Raw genomic sequence first — 17,303 nt, 5'->3', positions numbered from 1 at the left:
ACATCCCAGTGGCAGATGAAGGAAGGGTATTATGGGCATACTCAACCCAGGGTAATTGAGATGACCAAGAGGTGGGATCAGAGGAGACAAGACAACGCAGCGTGGACTCCATCTTCTGGTTGGCTCTCTCCGCTTGACCATTAGATTGTGGGTGAAATCCAGACGTGAGACTGACTGTAGCTCCAATGGCCAAACAGAAGGATTTCCAGACAGCAGAGGTAAACTGAGGACCACGGTCAGACACAATGTCACTGGGCAATCCGTGAACCCTGAAAACCTCCCTGACCAGGATCTCGGACGTCTCCGTAGGCGATGGAAGCTTGGAGAGAGGAACAAAATGAGCAAACTTGCTGAATCTGTCCACAATGGTCAGAATGACCGTGTTCCCAACAGAAGGGGGCAATCCCGTGACAAAATCCAGGGCCAGATGCGACCAAGGTCGCCGAGGAATAGGTAGGGGGTGAAGAAGCCCAAAGCTGGGACGATTGGTACTCTTGTTCTGGGCACAAACAGGACATGCGGCAACAAACCTCCGGGTATCTTCTCCCATGGCAGGCCACCAAAAACGTCTGCGCAGTAGTGCCATAGTCCGAGCAACGCCAGGGTGACAAGCAATCTTGCTGGCGTGGGACCACTGAAGGACAGCAGAACGGACCGACTCGGGTACGAACAACCGACCGGGTGGACCGTTACCGGGGCCGGGCTGCGTCCGAAGGGCCGCCATCACATCCTCCTCTATCCTCCATGTAACGGCTCCCACGACAACATTCTGGGGAAGAATCGTCTCAGTCTTGACTCCAATCTCCTCCGTCTTAGAGAACATCCGGGACAGGGCGTCCGCCTTCCCGTTCTTAGACCCAGGTCGGAACGTCAGGGAAAAATTGAAACGTCCAAAAAACAAGGCCCACCTAGCCTGACGGGCGTTGAGACGTTTAGCCGATTGTACGTAAGCCAGATTCTTGTGGTCAGTCCAGACCACAAACGGTTGCTCCGCTCCCTCCAACCAGTGCCGCCACTCCTCCAAGGCAAGCTTCACAGCGAGAAGCTCCCGGTTACCCACATCGTAGTTTCTTTCAGCTGGAGAAAGACGACCAGAGTAGAAAGCGCAGGGATGGAGTTTACCGTCAGTGGAGCTACGCTGGGACAGGATGGTGCCCACACCCACATCAGAAGCATCCACTTCCACAACGAACTGACGGGAAGTGTCAGGTTGAGAGAGAATCGGGGCGTTGGTGAATCGGCTCTTCAAGTCCAGAAATGCTCGGTCTGCCTCAGGAGTCCAACAGAACTTTCTGGTGCAAGACGTCAGGGCAGTTAAAGGTGCAGCCACCCGGCTGTAGTCACGGATAAACCTCCGATAAATTCGCAAACCCCAGGAATCTCTGGAGCTGCAATCTTGTACCGGGCTGGACCCAATCCCGAACCGCCCGAACCTTCTCTTGGTCCATCTTGATCTCTCCCCTGGATATGATGTACCCGAGGAAGGACGTTGTATGGGCGTGAAAATCACACTTCTCCGCCTTCACGAACAGACGGTTCTCCAATAACCGCTGCAGGACCTGCTTGACATGCAGAACGTGGCTAGAAAGCTCCTTTGAGAAGATGAGGATATCATCCAGGTAAACGAACACAAAAATACCAATCATATCTCTCAAAACGTCATTCACCATACTTTGGAACACCGCCGGAGCGTTGGTCAGTCCAAACGGCATCACCTGGTACTCAAAATGTCCCATCGGAGTATTGAACCCAGTCAACCACTCGTCCCCCTCCTTGATCCGAACCAAATGATAAGCATTACGTAAATCAAGCTTCGTAAAAACCGTAGCACCCTGTAAGGAATCGAAAGCCGAGCTCATCAAGGGCAGGGGATACTTGTTCTTAACCGTAATCTCATTCAAACCCCGATAATCAATACACGGTCGAAGAGAACCATCCTTCTTGCTCACAAAAAAAAATCCTGCTCCCAAAGGTGATGACGATGGCCGAATGAGACCTGTAGCTAGAGACTCCTTGATGTAGGTCTCCAAGGCCTCACGTTCCGGTCGAGAGATACTGTATAACCGTCCCTTGGGAAAGGCAGATCCAGGAAACAGATTAATCGCACAATCATAAGGTCGGTGGGGAGGAAGAGACAGAGCCTTCTGTTTACTGAATACCTCACCCAACTCGTGATATGTTTCTGGAACCAGGGACAAATCAGGAGGAGCAGAGTCACTGACCTGACTGGAAACAGCAGGAGAACAGGCAGTCCTAAGGCAGTCAGCATGACACTCAATGCTCCAACTAGTTACCTTCCCCGTCACCCAATCAAACGAGGGATTGTGTTCCTTCAGCCAGGGGTAACCAAGAACCAGAGGAACATGGGGCGAGGACAAAATGAAGAAAGAGATAAACTCTGAATGATTTCCCGACACCAACATCTTAACCGGTTCAGTCCTCACAGTGATCCGTGCCAGACTACTGCCGTTCAGAGTGGTTGCTTCAATGGCTTCCGGCAATTGCTCCTTGGAAAGCCCCAGCTGTTCCACCAAGTCGGCATCCATAAAGTTACCATCGGCACCTGAATCGATAAAAGCGTTCAGGTCAAAACTCTGATCCTTATTCATAAGGGTCGCAGGAAAACGGGGTCTGACAAGATCCTTGAGAGATTGAAACTGGCTCGCTAAAATTCCTCCCAAATTTAGCGAGCCGGGCAGTTTAACGGGCGCTGTGGACAAGCGGAGTTGTAATCTCCCGATCTACCACAGTAGAAAGAGCTATTGGTCTCACGTCTACGTTGGCGCTCCTCCTTAGTTAGCCCGTGTCGCCCCACTTGCATTGGTTCAGAATCTGGTGGCCTCCACTAATCCCGTGTGGAGAATAACGATCAATACGTCCTGGTTCACCTCCTGAACCGAATGGTAACCGAGTTACAGATTGATTGGATAGACCCCACTGCTTCTCCCTCCTTCTCTCTCGGACTCTATTATCAACCCGAATAGATAAAGCGACCAAGCTGTCTAAGTCACTAGGCTCTGGATAAGAAATCAGCTCATCCTTAAGTTCATCTGACAACCCCTTGTAAAAAACCGCTTGTAGTGACTCCTCATTCCAACCACTCTCCACAGCCAATGTCCTGAACTCAATCATAAAATCTGCCACACTGCGAGCTCCTTGGCGAAGAGAGAACAAACGTTTAGCTGCGTCCTTACCTCGGACTGGATGATCAAAAAGCTTCCTCATCTCTCCCGTAAACTCCTGATATGAAGCCGTGCAGGTTCCCTGTCGTTCCCAAACGGCTGAAGCCCATTCCAGAGCTCTTCCACGCAACAGTTCAATAACAAAGGCTATCCTAGCCTTGTCAGTGGCGTAAGAATGGGGCTGTAGATCAAACACTAACCCACACTGCATAAGAAACGAACGGCATTTTCCCAAATCCCCTTCATACTTATCAGCCGTCGGTACCTTGGGTTCACGAAATGGAACCGCTTCAGACACGGCAGGTGAGATGGGTGAAACCGGTGGTGAATGAAACACCTGCAAACTGAGCTGATCCTGGACTTGTGTCAAGCTAGCAGATAAGTTCTGGATCGAACTCGCTATCTCCTGTAGCGCCGTATTGTGTTGTCCCAATTTCTTCTCCTGCAGGGTAATGGCATGGCAAACGGAGTCCAGGTCCGCTGGGTTCATTACTGGCCGGATCGTTCTGTCACGATCTTTCAAGATCGAACCCAGAAGCAGACCAGGACAAGGAGCGTAGGAAGAAGGTGAGTATTTATTTACAGTGAAATGTGAAAAGGTAGATATATCCAGATGGCGTAGCGGGCAGCGGTGGTGAGTAGATGAGAGGAAATAGATGAATCCAATGTAGTAGTAGAATCCTCTGTCAACCAGGCGGGAATGGAGTGAATGATCCAGGTGAGTAACTGAAGGCAAAACAAACGGAGGTAAGTTCAAGGCAAGCAATACGTAAATGAAAACAACAAAACAAATTCTATCCAACTGGAGTCTGGTACTCAGGCACAACATACTGTTCATGGCTAACGATCCGGCAGGGAATGGAAGTCAGGTCAGAGCTTTTGAAGGGTAGAGATGATGATCAGGACAGGTGTGCAGATTACTGACGGGAAACAGGTGCGGGTGAAATCAATCTCCCAATGAGCTAATTCGCCCGGCAACCAGACAGGGTGCGTTCCAGGACCCCTGAAACACACTCCAGGACAGACACACAGGCAAAACCAGACTCAGGAAGCGGGATTCGTGACAGTGTGTGTGTGTCTGTGTGTCTGTGTGTGTGTGTGTGTGTGTGTGTGTGTGTGTGTGTGTGTGTGTGTGTGTGTGTGTGTGTGTGTGTGTGTGGCTGTGTCTGTGTGTCTGTGTGTGTTCTCATCTAATGTAGTATTTAAGCGACGGAATGAACATTAATCTACACAGATTTACATGTGTTGACTTGTCGACACAATGTATTAGATATAATACATAAATAGAACCACAGCAGAAAACAAATTGGAGATTCATTCTAATTAATCTATGAGTTTCCTTACTAATACTCAGTAAACAGGTGCTGAAAGGAAATGAAGGTGATTTAACCTGTCTAGGATCAGCGTGGCGCTAGCGGCACCCCCCCCCCCCCCCCCCCACTGAAAAACCAGTGCCGCGAAATTCAAAAAAAATATTTTTTTTAAATATTTAACTTTCACACATTAAAGTCCAATACAGCTAATGAAAGACACAGATCTTATGAATCCAGTCAACATTTCCGATTTTTAAAATGTTTTACAGGGAAGACACAATATGTAAAGATGTACATCTATTACCTAAAAACACATTAGCATATTCCACCATCTTTTATTTGTCCACCAACACCAGTAGCCATCACCAATTCGGCTAAACTAAGATATTTATAGCCCCTAACCAACAAAAAAACTCATTAGATGACAGTCTGATAACATATTTATGGTATGGGATAGGTTTTGTTAGAAAAAAGTGCATATTTCAGGTATAGGGCATAGTTTACAATTGCACCCACCATCACAAATGGACTAGAATAATTACAATGAGCAACGTGTTTACCTAACTACTAATCATCAAACATTTCGTAAAAATACACAGCATACACGAATCGAAAGACACAGATCCTGTGAATACAGACAATATTTCAGATTTTCTAAGTGTCTTACAGCGAAAACACAATAAATCGTTATATTAGCTTAGCACATAGCAATTAGCAGCCCAGCATTGATTCTAGCCAAAGTGAGCGATAAAAGTCAACATCGCCAAAAGATATTAATTTTTTCACTAACCTTCTCAGAATTCTTCCGATGACACTCCTGTAACATCACATTACAACATGCATATACAGTTTGATCGAAAATGTTTATATTTAGCCACCAAAATCATGGTTAGACAATGTGAAATGTAGACAAGCTGGTAAAGAAAACGTCCTTGCGCCACTTAGACAGTGATCTACTCTTATACATAAATACTCATAAACGTGACTAAAAAATATAGGGTGGACAGGGATTGAAAGACAATTTAATTCTTAATACAATTGCGTTATTACATTTTTTAATTTATCCTTACTTTTCAATACAGTTTGCGCCAAGCGAAGCTACGTCAAAAAACATGGCGTCCTAAGCCACTAAAATGTTTCGACAGAAACACGATTTATCATAATAAAAATGTCCTACCTTGAGCTGTTCTTCCATCAGTATCTTGGGCAAAGGATCCTTTCTTGGGAGCAATCGTCTTTTGGTGGAAAGCTGTCCTCTTGCCATGTGGAAATGTCAACTACGTTCGGGATGAACTGAAAAGCGTTTCCAACTTTTCACATCGTTGCAAAAATAAATGTCCCAAAATCGCACTAAACGGATATAAATTGCTATAAAACGCTTTAAATTAACTACTTTGTGATGTTTGTAACTCCTATAACGAGTGAAAAGATGACCGGAGAAATATAACAGGCTAAACTAACGCTTGGAACAGGAGAGGGTCGGTGTCTTCCACGCGCGTTACGCAGCAAGAAAAGACTTGCTAGCTAAAGGTTTTTTTCATTTGTAGGGCCTGTGAACGAGCAATCGAGCCCGTTGGAATCGTCATCACGTAAAGGCATCCAGGGGAAGACGTAAGAAGTGTCCGTATAGTCATAGCAACGACAGAGCCCTTTTAAATGACTTCAGAAAAGTGGCCAACGTTTCTCAAATCTGACTCCATGTCAGGGAAATTGCTGTAGAATGGGCTCTGTTCCACTTAGAGACAAAATTTCAACTCCTATAGAAACTATAGACTGTTTTCTATCCAATAATAATAATAATATGCATATTGTACGATCAAGGATTTTGTGGGAAGCCGTTTAAAAAATTAGCCACATTAGCATAAATAGTCTAAACAGCGCCCCCATCCCGGTCCATATGTCCAACATTGGTGTCACATTTAAACTAGAACTATTCAGTCAGTTTAAAGTGAAGCTGCATCTCTGATCAGAGCTGGTGTCATTTCATGTCTGTGTCATGGAGTGTGCTGAGTAGAGACACAGATACATTACTACTTGTGTTCTATTTAATTCTGGGATGTGCCGATCATATCACAAGCCCAATTTAGTTATGTACTTGCAAATCTTGTATAACCAACATATTATTCAAATTTTTTGTTTGTCTGTTTGTTCTGTTTGTTCTGAATCGACCGACCGGCTCGATTCGGTATTAAAATTTGAAATTGTGTTTTTTACATTGGATAACAGTAGAGACGCAGAACTAGAAAATGGTATATCATACACTACATTTGAGATACAATGGGAAAGTAATTCTGCTTTTGTCACAGCTGTTAACAGAAGAGGACCAAGGTGCAGCGTGGTAAGCAAACATTTTATTAAATCAAAATGACACCGAACAAAACACTATACACTACAAAAAACAAACTGTGAAGCTCAAAGGCTCGGTGCCCTAAACAAAGTCAACTTCCCACAAACACAGGTGGAAAAAAGAGCTACCTAAGTATGGTTCCCAATCAGAGACAACGATATACAGCTGTCCCTGATTGAGAACCATACCCGGCCAAAACCTAGAAATAGAAAATCATAGAAACACAAAACATAGAATGCCCACCCAAACTCACGCTCTGACCAAACCAAAATAGAGACATAAAAAGGATCTCTAAGGTCAGGGTGTGACAGCTTTGAAAGTTGATAAACTTGTAACCCCCCTTTTGAGAAAATGGCCTATGAATATTTTGGTACACGTACTGGAAAGCTCTTCTTTGTTGACAACCATTCAGCATTGTTCACACCCACTTAAAAGCAACTTTCTAAACAATGTTTTGGTTTGATTCTAACTTGTTATCTATTTAGCTAACATTAAGTGTGACGAATTAAAAGCAGGTCTGTAACGTCCTGACCAGAGTTCTTATGTGTTTTGCTTGTTTAGTGTTGGTCAGGATGTGAGCTGGGTGGGAATTCTATGTTGTGTGTCTAGTTTGTCTGGTTCTATGTTCAGCCTGATATGGTTCTCAATCAGAGACAGCTGTCAATCGTTGTCCCTGATTGAGAATCATATATAGGTGGCTTGTTTTGTGTTGGGGAATGTGGGTGGTTGTTTCCTGTCTCTGTGTTCTGCACCAGATAGGACTGTTATCGGTTTGCCACATTTTGTTATTTTGTTATTTGTTAAGTGTTCACTGTTTATTAGTGTTATTAAACATGTTGAGCACTGGCTACGCTGCGTGTTGGTCCGATCCCTGCTACACTCTCTCTTCTAGTGAAGAGAGTGAAGGCTGCCGTTACAGAACCACCCACCGGACACTGAGGAGGAGCGGGTTCCGCCCGTAACGCCCGCTCGATGTCCGAGTCCACTTCCCACACCACTGGTGCTATCAGCCTTGAGGTGGGAAGGATGGGAGTGGGTTCGGTGGGCCGATCGTCCGAGTCGTAAAAACGGGCAGCAGCGGCAGCAGCAGCAGCAGCGGGACCAGGAGAAATGGACATGGGAGGACGAGCTGGACGGAAAAGGACCCTGGGCAGAGCCAGAGGAGTATCGCCGCCCCAAAGCAGAGCTGGAGGCAGCAAAAGCAGAGAGGCGGCGTTTCGAGGAGCTAGCTCGGCAGCAGGAGCCGGATCTGGGTTACACCACTTGGGAGGAAATAGACAGGTGGTCGGTTGACCCAGGGAGAGTGCCGGAGCCCACCTGGGATTCGATGGAGCAATGTGCAGAGGGATACCGGCGAATGAGGTTAGCACGACGGCGCGGTAAAAAGCCCGTTAAGAAACCCCAAAAATGTCTTGGGGGGAGGGGCTAAAGGATAGTGTGGCGAAGTCAGGTAGGAGACCTGCGCCCACTTCCCATGCTTACCGTGGAGAGCGGGAGTACGGGCAGACACCGTGTTATGCGGAAGAGCGCACGGTGTCTCCTGTACGTGTGCATAGCCCGGTGCGGGTTATTCCACCTCCCCGCACTGGCCGAGCTAGATTGAGCATTGGGCCAAGTGCCATGAAGCCGGCTCTACATATCTGGCCTCCAGTACATCTCCTCGGGCCGGTGTACATGGCACCAACCTTACGCATGGTGTCCCCGGTTCGCCAACACAGCCCAGTGCGGGTTATTCCACGTCCCCACACTGGATGGGCTACGGGGAGCATTCAACCAGGTAAGGTTGGGCAGGCTCGGTGCTCAAGGGAGCCAGTACGCCTGCACGGTCTGGTATATCCGGCGCCACCTTCCCGCCCCAGCCCAGTACCACCAGTGCCTACACCACGCACCAGGCTTCCTGTGCGTCTCCAGAGCCCTGTACGCACTGTTCCTTCTCCCCGCACTCGCCCTGATGTGCGTCCCCTCAGCCCGGTACCACCAGTGCCGGTACCACGCACCAGGCCTATAGTGCGCTTTGAGAGTCCAGTGTGCCCTGTTCCTGCTCCCCGCACTAGCCTTAACCTCTAATTCCTCCCAAACCCGGATCCGGGAGCACCCCCATCAGTAAAAAAGCGGACTAGTATAGCCTAGCATAGCGTCACTGTAACGTCCTGACCAGAGTTCTTATGTGTTTTGCTTGTTTAGTGTTGGTCAGGACGTGAGCTGGGTGGGAATTCTATGTTGTGTGTCTAGTTCGTCTGGTTCTATGTTCAGCCTGATATGGTTCTCAATCAGAGACAGCTGTCAATCATTGTCCCTGATTGAGAATCATATATAGGTGGCTTGTTTTGTGTTGGGGATTGTGGGTGGTTGTTTCCTGTCTCTGTGTTTGTGTTCTGCACCAGATAGGACTGTTATCGGTTTGCCACATTTTGTTATTTTGTTATTTGTTAAGTGTTAAGTGTTCACTGTTTATTAGTGTTATTAAACATGTTGAGCACTGGCTACGCTTCGTGTTGATTTTTAGAATTTTAGAACTTGGACACTGTCTCATTGGCCTGACGTTATATCCTAATTTAACTTTGGTGCAGGTTGTGTTGTTCTTCACATTACCGTCTCTGGCAAACACACACACTATTTGAAATAAAATAAACATTTATTTGTCACATACACAGGATACTGAAGATGTAAACGGTGAAGGCACGCCTTCCCTCTTTGGGCAAGGCGTGCCGCTAGCAACCCACCTCAACAACATCCGGTGAAATTGCAGAGCGCCAAATTCAAATTACACAAATAGTAATAATAAACATTCATGAAAATACAAGTGTTACACATCGGTTAAAAGATGAACTTCTTGTTAATCCAGCCGCTTTGTCAGATTTCAAAAAAGCTTTGCGGCAAAAGCATACCATGTGATTATCTGAGGACAGCGCCCCGCTTACAAAAGCATACAAACATTTTCCAACCAAGCAGAGGAGTCACGAAAGTCAGAAATAGCAATAAAATAAATCACTTACCTTTGAAGATCTTCATCTGGTTGCAATCACAAGGGTCCCAGCTACATAACAAATGGTCCTTTTGTTCGATAAAGTCCTTCTTTATATCCCAAAAACTCAGTTTTGTTGGCGTGTTTTGTTCAGTAATCCACTGGCTCAAAGGCGGTCAAAACATGTAGACGAATACATCCTAATAGCACCGGTAAAGTTCGTCGAAACATGTCAAACGATGTTTATAACTAATCCTCAGGGTGTCAATTATCTAAATATTCAATAATATTTCAACCGAACAATAGCATATTCAATAGAAAGGAAAAAGAACGCTTGTATGATTCCATAGACCACAGACCAAAAGGTCTTATTCTTCATCGTTTTTCAGAAAACAAGCCTGAAACCATGTCTAAATACTATTGACATCTAGTGGAAGCCATAGGAACTGCAATCTGGGCCCTAACCCCTTATATACTCAATAGGCTTTCAATGGAAAACCACTCACATAAAAAAAATCCAATTTCCCGGATGAATTTCTCAGGTTTTCGCCTGCATATCAGTTCTGTTATACTCACATACATTATTTTAAAAGTTTTAGAAACTTTAGAGTGTTTTCTATCCAAATCCAATTATATGCATATCCTAGCTTCTGGGCCTGAGTAACAGGCAGTTTACTTTGGGCACACTTGTCATCCAGACTTCAAAATACTGCCCCCTAGCACAAAAAAAAGATAACTAGCGATGAAAATTGCTCTGAGATACGAATAATATTACTACACAGGTCATACGTTAGCTAGATAGCTAGACAGCTACCACCATAGCTACCACCATACGCTTTAACTTGCAATGAAAATTACTTTCTGACAAAATTAGAAACGTATATCTGAAAATATAGCCAGCTAGACTCTCTTACCTGTATACATGGATGAACGATTCTCCCTCTCTGTCACAGATGCCATGGTTGCCCTTAGTTTGAAGATGTAATCCGGAGAGAGGTGTTTTATACAACAGCCTTCTTCTTTGTGTTCTTATTTCTTTGACTCCATCCGCATTATTTGCAATCAAACGCCAGAATTTTCTCCATCTCCTTAGCTATCATACTCTGCTTCCACCGGGCATTCCACTGAATGATCCACAAACTTGGTCCTCCGGAAGGTGGAGAGCATTAGCAACACTTATGCAGTTCTGATATCTTTCAAAAAAGCTACATTGGAAAGGATTACCTAGCTACACATACTGAGCAGCTCCCACTACATAGCAGACCAATCTGAACTCCATCCCATCCATTATCTCAGCCAATCATGGCTCATAATTTAATAATTGTATTCATATTTATAGATGGCATACATGTTTGTTATTTAGACAGGTGACAGTTCGCATGTTCCAGAAGGCATTTATTCCAAAAAGTGGATTTAAAAAAGTTAGGTTTACTTTTCAAATGCCTCTCCTGTGAAGTAGTGACATGCGACATATTTATAGTGTCCTTAAACTAGTCACATTTGTTGACATGCTGTCACCAAATAATGTCAAGTCAGTTTCCTTCTCTACTTTAACCTCTTGCCCATTTCAAGTTTTGCAAATACAAATGCATCAATTTACAGGTCTTAATTAAACAAAGAGGGGGACTATTTTCTTCAGATCATTTCAGAGAAGAGGAAAGAAAGATGGCAATGTCTGTCTTCATCAAGTAGATAGCTCTGAATTTGGTAATGCTCTTTGCAGAGACTTAGTTACGTGAACCTATAGCTATTATAATCCACCTAGCCAGTCTGCAATGATAACATCATGTCAAAACCATGTCCAACCCCTTGTACACTAATATTAATAGAATTACAGCCTGTATCTGATTAGAATGATACGGTGGGCCACACCAGGGGCAAAATTCCAACAAATCGCAGCGGGAAGCAACAAGACCTCAATGCCAAACAGTAGTAAGCCTAACAAAAAGAAAGGAGGACCAAGGCACTCTTCATAAATTAATTAAAATGCCTTTATTAGTATGGCATGTTCAATAGAAACAAAGTTGTTTAAAAACCGAAGCGTTTCGGCTGCATTAAGACATTGGATGCAGATTGCGACATTATTAGCCTCTGATTGTGCTGCTAATCTTGGCTGAGCCGGACTGAGTAGTGCCTTATGCGTGTCACTGGGTAAGTTGTTTCCTCTTTCTTGTGTTCCAGTTGATCCGCTGACAGATGGTTGAAATAGACAGCCAATGGTTCAAGGGTCAACATCATCATCATCCTCATCATCGCCACCATCACCATCCCCAATATCATCATCATCCCCCATCACCTTCATCACCATTATAATCCTCATAATCACCACCATCACCATCATCATCATCATCCCCATCACCTTCATCACCATCATCATCCTCATCATCCTCATCACCATCATCATCATCATCATGCAGCAGCAGCCTCCTTTCCTCCAGAGGCTTAAGAGTTAAATCCGAGAGAGAGAAAGTCTGCTAATCCCTTGACTGAAGCACTTCCAGGACGTCCTGTTCAATAGGCACGTTGTCCCAGTACCCTAGCTACCTGGCTGGCATACAGAGAGAATGGACCAGGAGAGGAGTGGGCACAGGGCAGGGCTTTGACAGCCAAGGAACAGCCTTTGTCTTGTTCATTTGGTAATGCTGCTCAAGGTGGTTTGGTTATTTGCGTTAGCAACTAAAAAACCTAAGGCTTTAGCTCAGCTGGCTAACACAAACTTGTGGAAAGTTCAAACCACTACACTGCATGCCAAAAACTGAGACCAAAGTCAGACCAAGCTCATCCAAACAACATGACCTTGCAGCGTTTCTATACATTCTAGGGTTTTCATCAAACACACCTCTAGGAAATATTGCTTCTCATAGCGGAAGAGTTCAGAGCCTTGTACAGCCTGAGATAGGATTCATCATTTTTCATCACACCTGTTTTTCCTCAGGGGTGTTTATTGGTTTCTTGGAAAGCTCTCGTACAGTCCTTCATAACGTATTCCACCTGGTTCCAGGATGGCCACAACCACCACAGGTCCCTTGTACACCGTTGTTAAGGGTGTATGGGCATTAATTAACCTTTTTTTTTATCTGAATGGTACAAAGATCAATGGAATTTTGTAGTCATTAACAGTACATTTTTTCTCAATGAAAAGGAAAATAACTGATGGAGTGCTTTCACCAAGTCAGAAAATTGCATTGGCTAAGATTGATGTAGTTTTACTTTCAGAGGGTGTGTGTGTGTGTGTGTGTGTGTGTGTGTGTGTGTGTGTGTGTGTGTGTGTGTGTGTGTGTGTGTGTGTGTGTGTGTGTGTGTGTGTGTGTGTGTGTGTGTGTGTGTGTGTGTGTGTGTGTGTGTGTGTGTGTGTGTGTGTGTGTGTGTGTGTGTGTGTGTGTGTGTGTGAGTGAGAGAGAGAGCAGCCTGGCCTCAGAGCCATATGAAACATACTTTATGTATTTCTGACACCTACTAATGGTCTAGTTACTTTAGTCAGGGGATGATGGGTGGGTGTTCCGAGACCATCTAGCAAGCCAAAGGTTTCGTGTTTGTGTCGCGTCGGCGACAACTGTAGCAGTTTAGTTAACCCTTCCCCTAACCCTTATTCTAAACTTAACCCAGTTCACTTTTAACATAAATTATACTAACCTTTGTTGTTAGGTTCCCCTAACCGCCAACGTAAATTCTGCCCGTAATTCTCCTTTGTTGTTAAGGTGCAACAAGCAACCTGTTCTCAGAGAAATACTGCATTAGACAGAGACAGAGGCAGAGAGAGTGTGTGTGGGTGGGCAATGAGTTCTTTAATTGGCAAACTTATTAAATCTAATACACTGTCTGGAGAAGTCCATCATCTAATTCCCTTGGACAACCCCAGCACTCACACTATGACAGACACAAGTACTTACACATTTACCTGTGAGGCCACTTGCATTCTCAAACGCAATAACCAAAACTCCCCAACCCCCAATGCTCACCATACGTGGATTCATCCTTTATTATCATAATGTATCCCCCATTTACCCTTCCCCCTATACCTTTGTTATCAAGATTCATTTTTTATCAGTTGAACTTAAATGCTTCACTGTCGCAGTCCTGTGAAACAGAAACGTCAATTTCAACAAATGGTGGCACTTTAGAAACCACAGACGTATTCTTCCGAAAATCCTCTGTTTAGATGTAAAAGTCTTGACTCATAAAGAGCTGCAGTTCAGCATGGTTAAGCCTTCAAGGATTTTCCCTTGGAGTAGCGAGGGTGTGCGTCTTTACAAACAATTCAAACTGCCAGCTAAGCACTTCATTGACTTCAGTGGGGTGTGTTGTTCACTCTGCAGGTTGTAGTGCAGTTAGTAATTGGTGTAAAACCCTCAGTGTTACTGCAGTAGCTTCATGAGGGACTCAAGCATGTGGGTACGCAGACCCACGTGCAACTTCGGCCCCTCGTGATGAGTTCAGATTTTTTGTGAACCCTACCCCCATCAAAGTTGCCCATCCCTACTCCAGACTCTAAAGTTGCTGTTTAACTGTGTCCCCCAAATGAAACCCTATTCCCTATATAGAACACTTCTATTGACTAGAGCCCTATTGGACTTTGTCAAAAGTAGTGCACTATTTGGGGTATAGGTGCAGAAGGTGTAGAAGACCTCCAGCAGAGTGACCTCCAGGCAGTGTGATATATGAGTCATCTGCTGTCACCTAGCTAGCTAACATAAACGGAAACGGCAGGCTGTGAGAGGAGCAGCTTTGCAGTGAGTAGAACTACTCCACAAAACATGGCCGCCATTTCAGCCTTTGATCTCAACTTGGATCAGATGAGACCCTGTCTCTGGATTATCCCTGAGAGTGGTGGGATTTGTTGTCGTTTCCATCCCACTGTCTGGCTAGTCAAGCCTACCAGTTTGTCTCCCACAGCTCGCTAAAAAGCCAGCTTAATCCAAACAATTAACACAGCAACTTGTCCAGCAAACATTCTCACATGATACAGATTACAATCAGCAATCTGATCCCTGGTGTGCTCCAGATGATGTGTGTGTGTGTGTGTGTGTGTGTGTGTGTGTGTGTGTGTGTGTGTGTGTGTGTGTGTGTGTGTGTGTGTGTGTGTGTGTGTGTGTGTGTGTGTGTGTGTGTGTGTGTGTGTGTGTGTGTGTGTGTGTGTGTGTGTGTGTGTGCGTGCGTTGTGTGATGTGGTTGATGATACCATCACATCACAGGGGTTAGACAAAGGATTAAGGTCGATGGCTTGGATGCGTTTCTGGAAAGAACAAAAGGAGGGATTCCCCTGTAATGTCATACACAAAGCATCAAAATCGTACACTAAAGACATTAATGCTTACAAGTCTGTCTTCAGGTTAGATAGATAATGTTATTATGTTAGCAAGGTCACATGCTTTGCATCTGATAGACCAGCGGTCACCAAGGCAGTGTTCTCATTTTGAACCTTGTCATGTGTCTGAAGGTAGAACTCTGCCTACCTGGCAGGTCCAGAGAGCAAATCAAGTGCACCTTATAGGCCTACCGCTGGCCAATCAGATAGCTCAGATCACCATGTCTGCAAGGTTTCCTTGAGCCATAGACTGTAAAAAAGAAGCCTGGAACACACAGCAATGTTGATACTGTGAGATCTACAAACATTTAAAACCTTGACTAGAGAGCGACTCGACGAATACGGCGAAGAGCTGTGGTTTTTAGGAGTAAGTTCGTGTTTAAGTTGTTATTCGGGCACTGTCAACACTTTGTTCAAAACTTTTATACGCCATAAAACGCTTCAACCAGTACTGCAGCTACAATGAATGAGTACAGCAAAGTGTTCCGACAAGCCTCCTCTGTTGTTATTAGAGGTATGTTTCTTTTTAAATGTCAAGGAATATTTCACTTTCTCTGGTCATCGGAGTTAACAACATGAATTGGTGCAGGAGGCAGAAATAATGCGGTGCGACTTGAGTTTCACCATCAGCTGGAAGACTGTGTCCCTTTTTCTCAGCGGAGGGCGGGAGAGGAGGAACGGGAGTGGGTGATCATAAGATGCAGGCCATCAGTCCAGTAAAAAAAAACGAAAAGCAAATGATTATGCTCGCTTAGCTGTGCCTCACTAGTAATACAACAAATGATCTATTACCAGTGTGATCATATAGCTGAGCATTTGAAATATTTCTAAATGGTCTGAGAAGAACAACATTGGCAGGGCAATTTAAGCATAGCCAGCATGCAGTGACAATGTATTGGGCCTACAGCCTCCTGCCCAAACCTCATTGCTACAGAATGTTTTTGATTTGGTTAATGTTGCATAGGCTTACGTTTTTTAAGTCAGGTTTTGAAAAAACTCCTGAACGGTAGATCTCAGCTTGCATTTGGACTCAGAAAGGGATCTTGACCCAGAAAAAGTTGGTGACCACTGTGATAGGCTCCTGCTGTTGCACATGTGTTTTCTTGTTAAAAAATGTCAAATGACAGAGATTAGAAAGGATGATAAAAATAGTTTTGACAGTTTTGAAAGTCTATCGGTGCACTTGACATTTTTGTATAATATAATGCTGTGATATGTGTCAGATCTAAGTCAATGTGTGCGTCACAAATGTTCCCCTATTCCCTATGGTGCTCTACTTTTAACCAGAGGCCTATAGGCCCTGGTCAAAAATAGTGCACTATATAGAGAAAAGGGTGACATTTGGGACTGAGCCAGTGAATCACCACCTCTGAGCTAAGTAGGTCTACCTCCTACAGCACAGTATGCCTAGGGTTTTACCATGGTATGTTTAGTTAGTGCTAACAGTGACCCCTACTGGACAAACACTACAACGTCTTTACTTCTTTTTGAAAAAATACAATTTTATTATATACAATGTTGAGCTAGCTTTATGAAGCCTAGTGGGAGACATCAACAAAGTCCTGCCAAAGGCAATGAAATGAAACGTGTACATGAGAAAGCGCGATAGGCATTTCATCACCCAAACCAATCACTCATTTTAAGTTTCTCTTTTTTCCCGAGAGAGGCAATTAGCAGCCAGGTAATGCCGTTCGTTTCATCTTGGGAGGACCATCTCGTTAATCTCCGTACTTTCCGCACCCCGACAGAAGAATAGTTCACTCTCTTCACCGACACTTCATCCGGCTACATCCTTCATTTGCATTCTAAGCAGCGCAGAATCTTTTGCTGGCAGTTGTGAAAGACCTCAGTATAGATCTCTGGGCTTACGTCTGACTTTGTAGTCTTCACTGGCGGGGGGATTTCAGAAGGACACCGGCAGGTCAAGCCAAACCGTGTTTATTATGAAGGCGAGTCTGCGATTTGGTGTCATCAATCATTACAATTCATTGGACACAACAGGGAACGGCAATGGGACTCATAACACTCATACAGTTAGTTGAATGAAAATAGACAGAATGTTAGATCCTTATGTCAATGTGTCTCAATTTCTAAATATGTATTGTGAGGCTTATTTCCAAATCAGATCACAATTTAAAACCTTTTGAATATGATTTACATTGTGACAAAATCTATAAGAATGTCGTAAAGG

The 17,303-nt window shown here is 44.6% G+C and overlaps 1 long non-coding RNA gene across 1 annotated transcript; it reads right to left on the bottom strand.

Annotated features, from left to right (window-relative positions):
- Nucleotides 1-3,739: 3,739 nt before the first annotated feature.
- On the bottom strand, nucleotides 3,740-4,177 carry LOC129841352 (uncharacterized). Its single transcript, XR_008757308.1, has 2 exons — nucleotides 4,014-4,177; nucleotides 3,740-3,908 (listed from the first exon to the last, which is right to left on the bottom strand). It is a non-coding gene; the product is annotated as an uncharacterized LOC129841352 (long non-coding RNA).
- Between the last annotated feature and the right edge of the window lie 13,126 nt (nucleotides 4,178-17,303).

The sequence above is a fragment of the Salvelinus fontinalis genome, chromosome 42 (assembly GCF_029448725.1).
Source record: "Salvelinus fontinalis isolate EN_2023a chromosome 42, ASM2944872v1, whole genome shotgun sequence".
In the NCBI taxonomy this organism is placed as follows: domain Eukaryota; kingdom Metazoa; phylum Chordata; class Actinopteri; order Salmoniformes; family Salmonidae; genus Salvelinus; species Salvelinus fontinalis.
The sequence above is the reverse complement of the archived record's forward strand: the minus strand, read 5'-3'. Positions and strand labels throughout refer to the sequence as shown.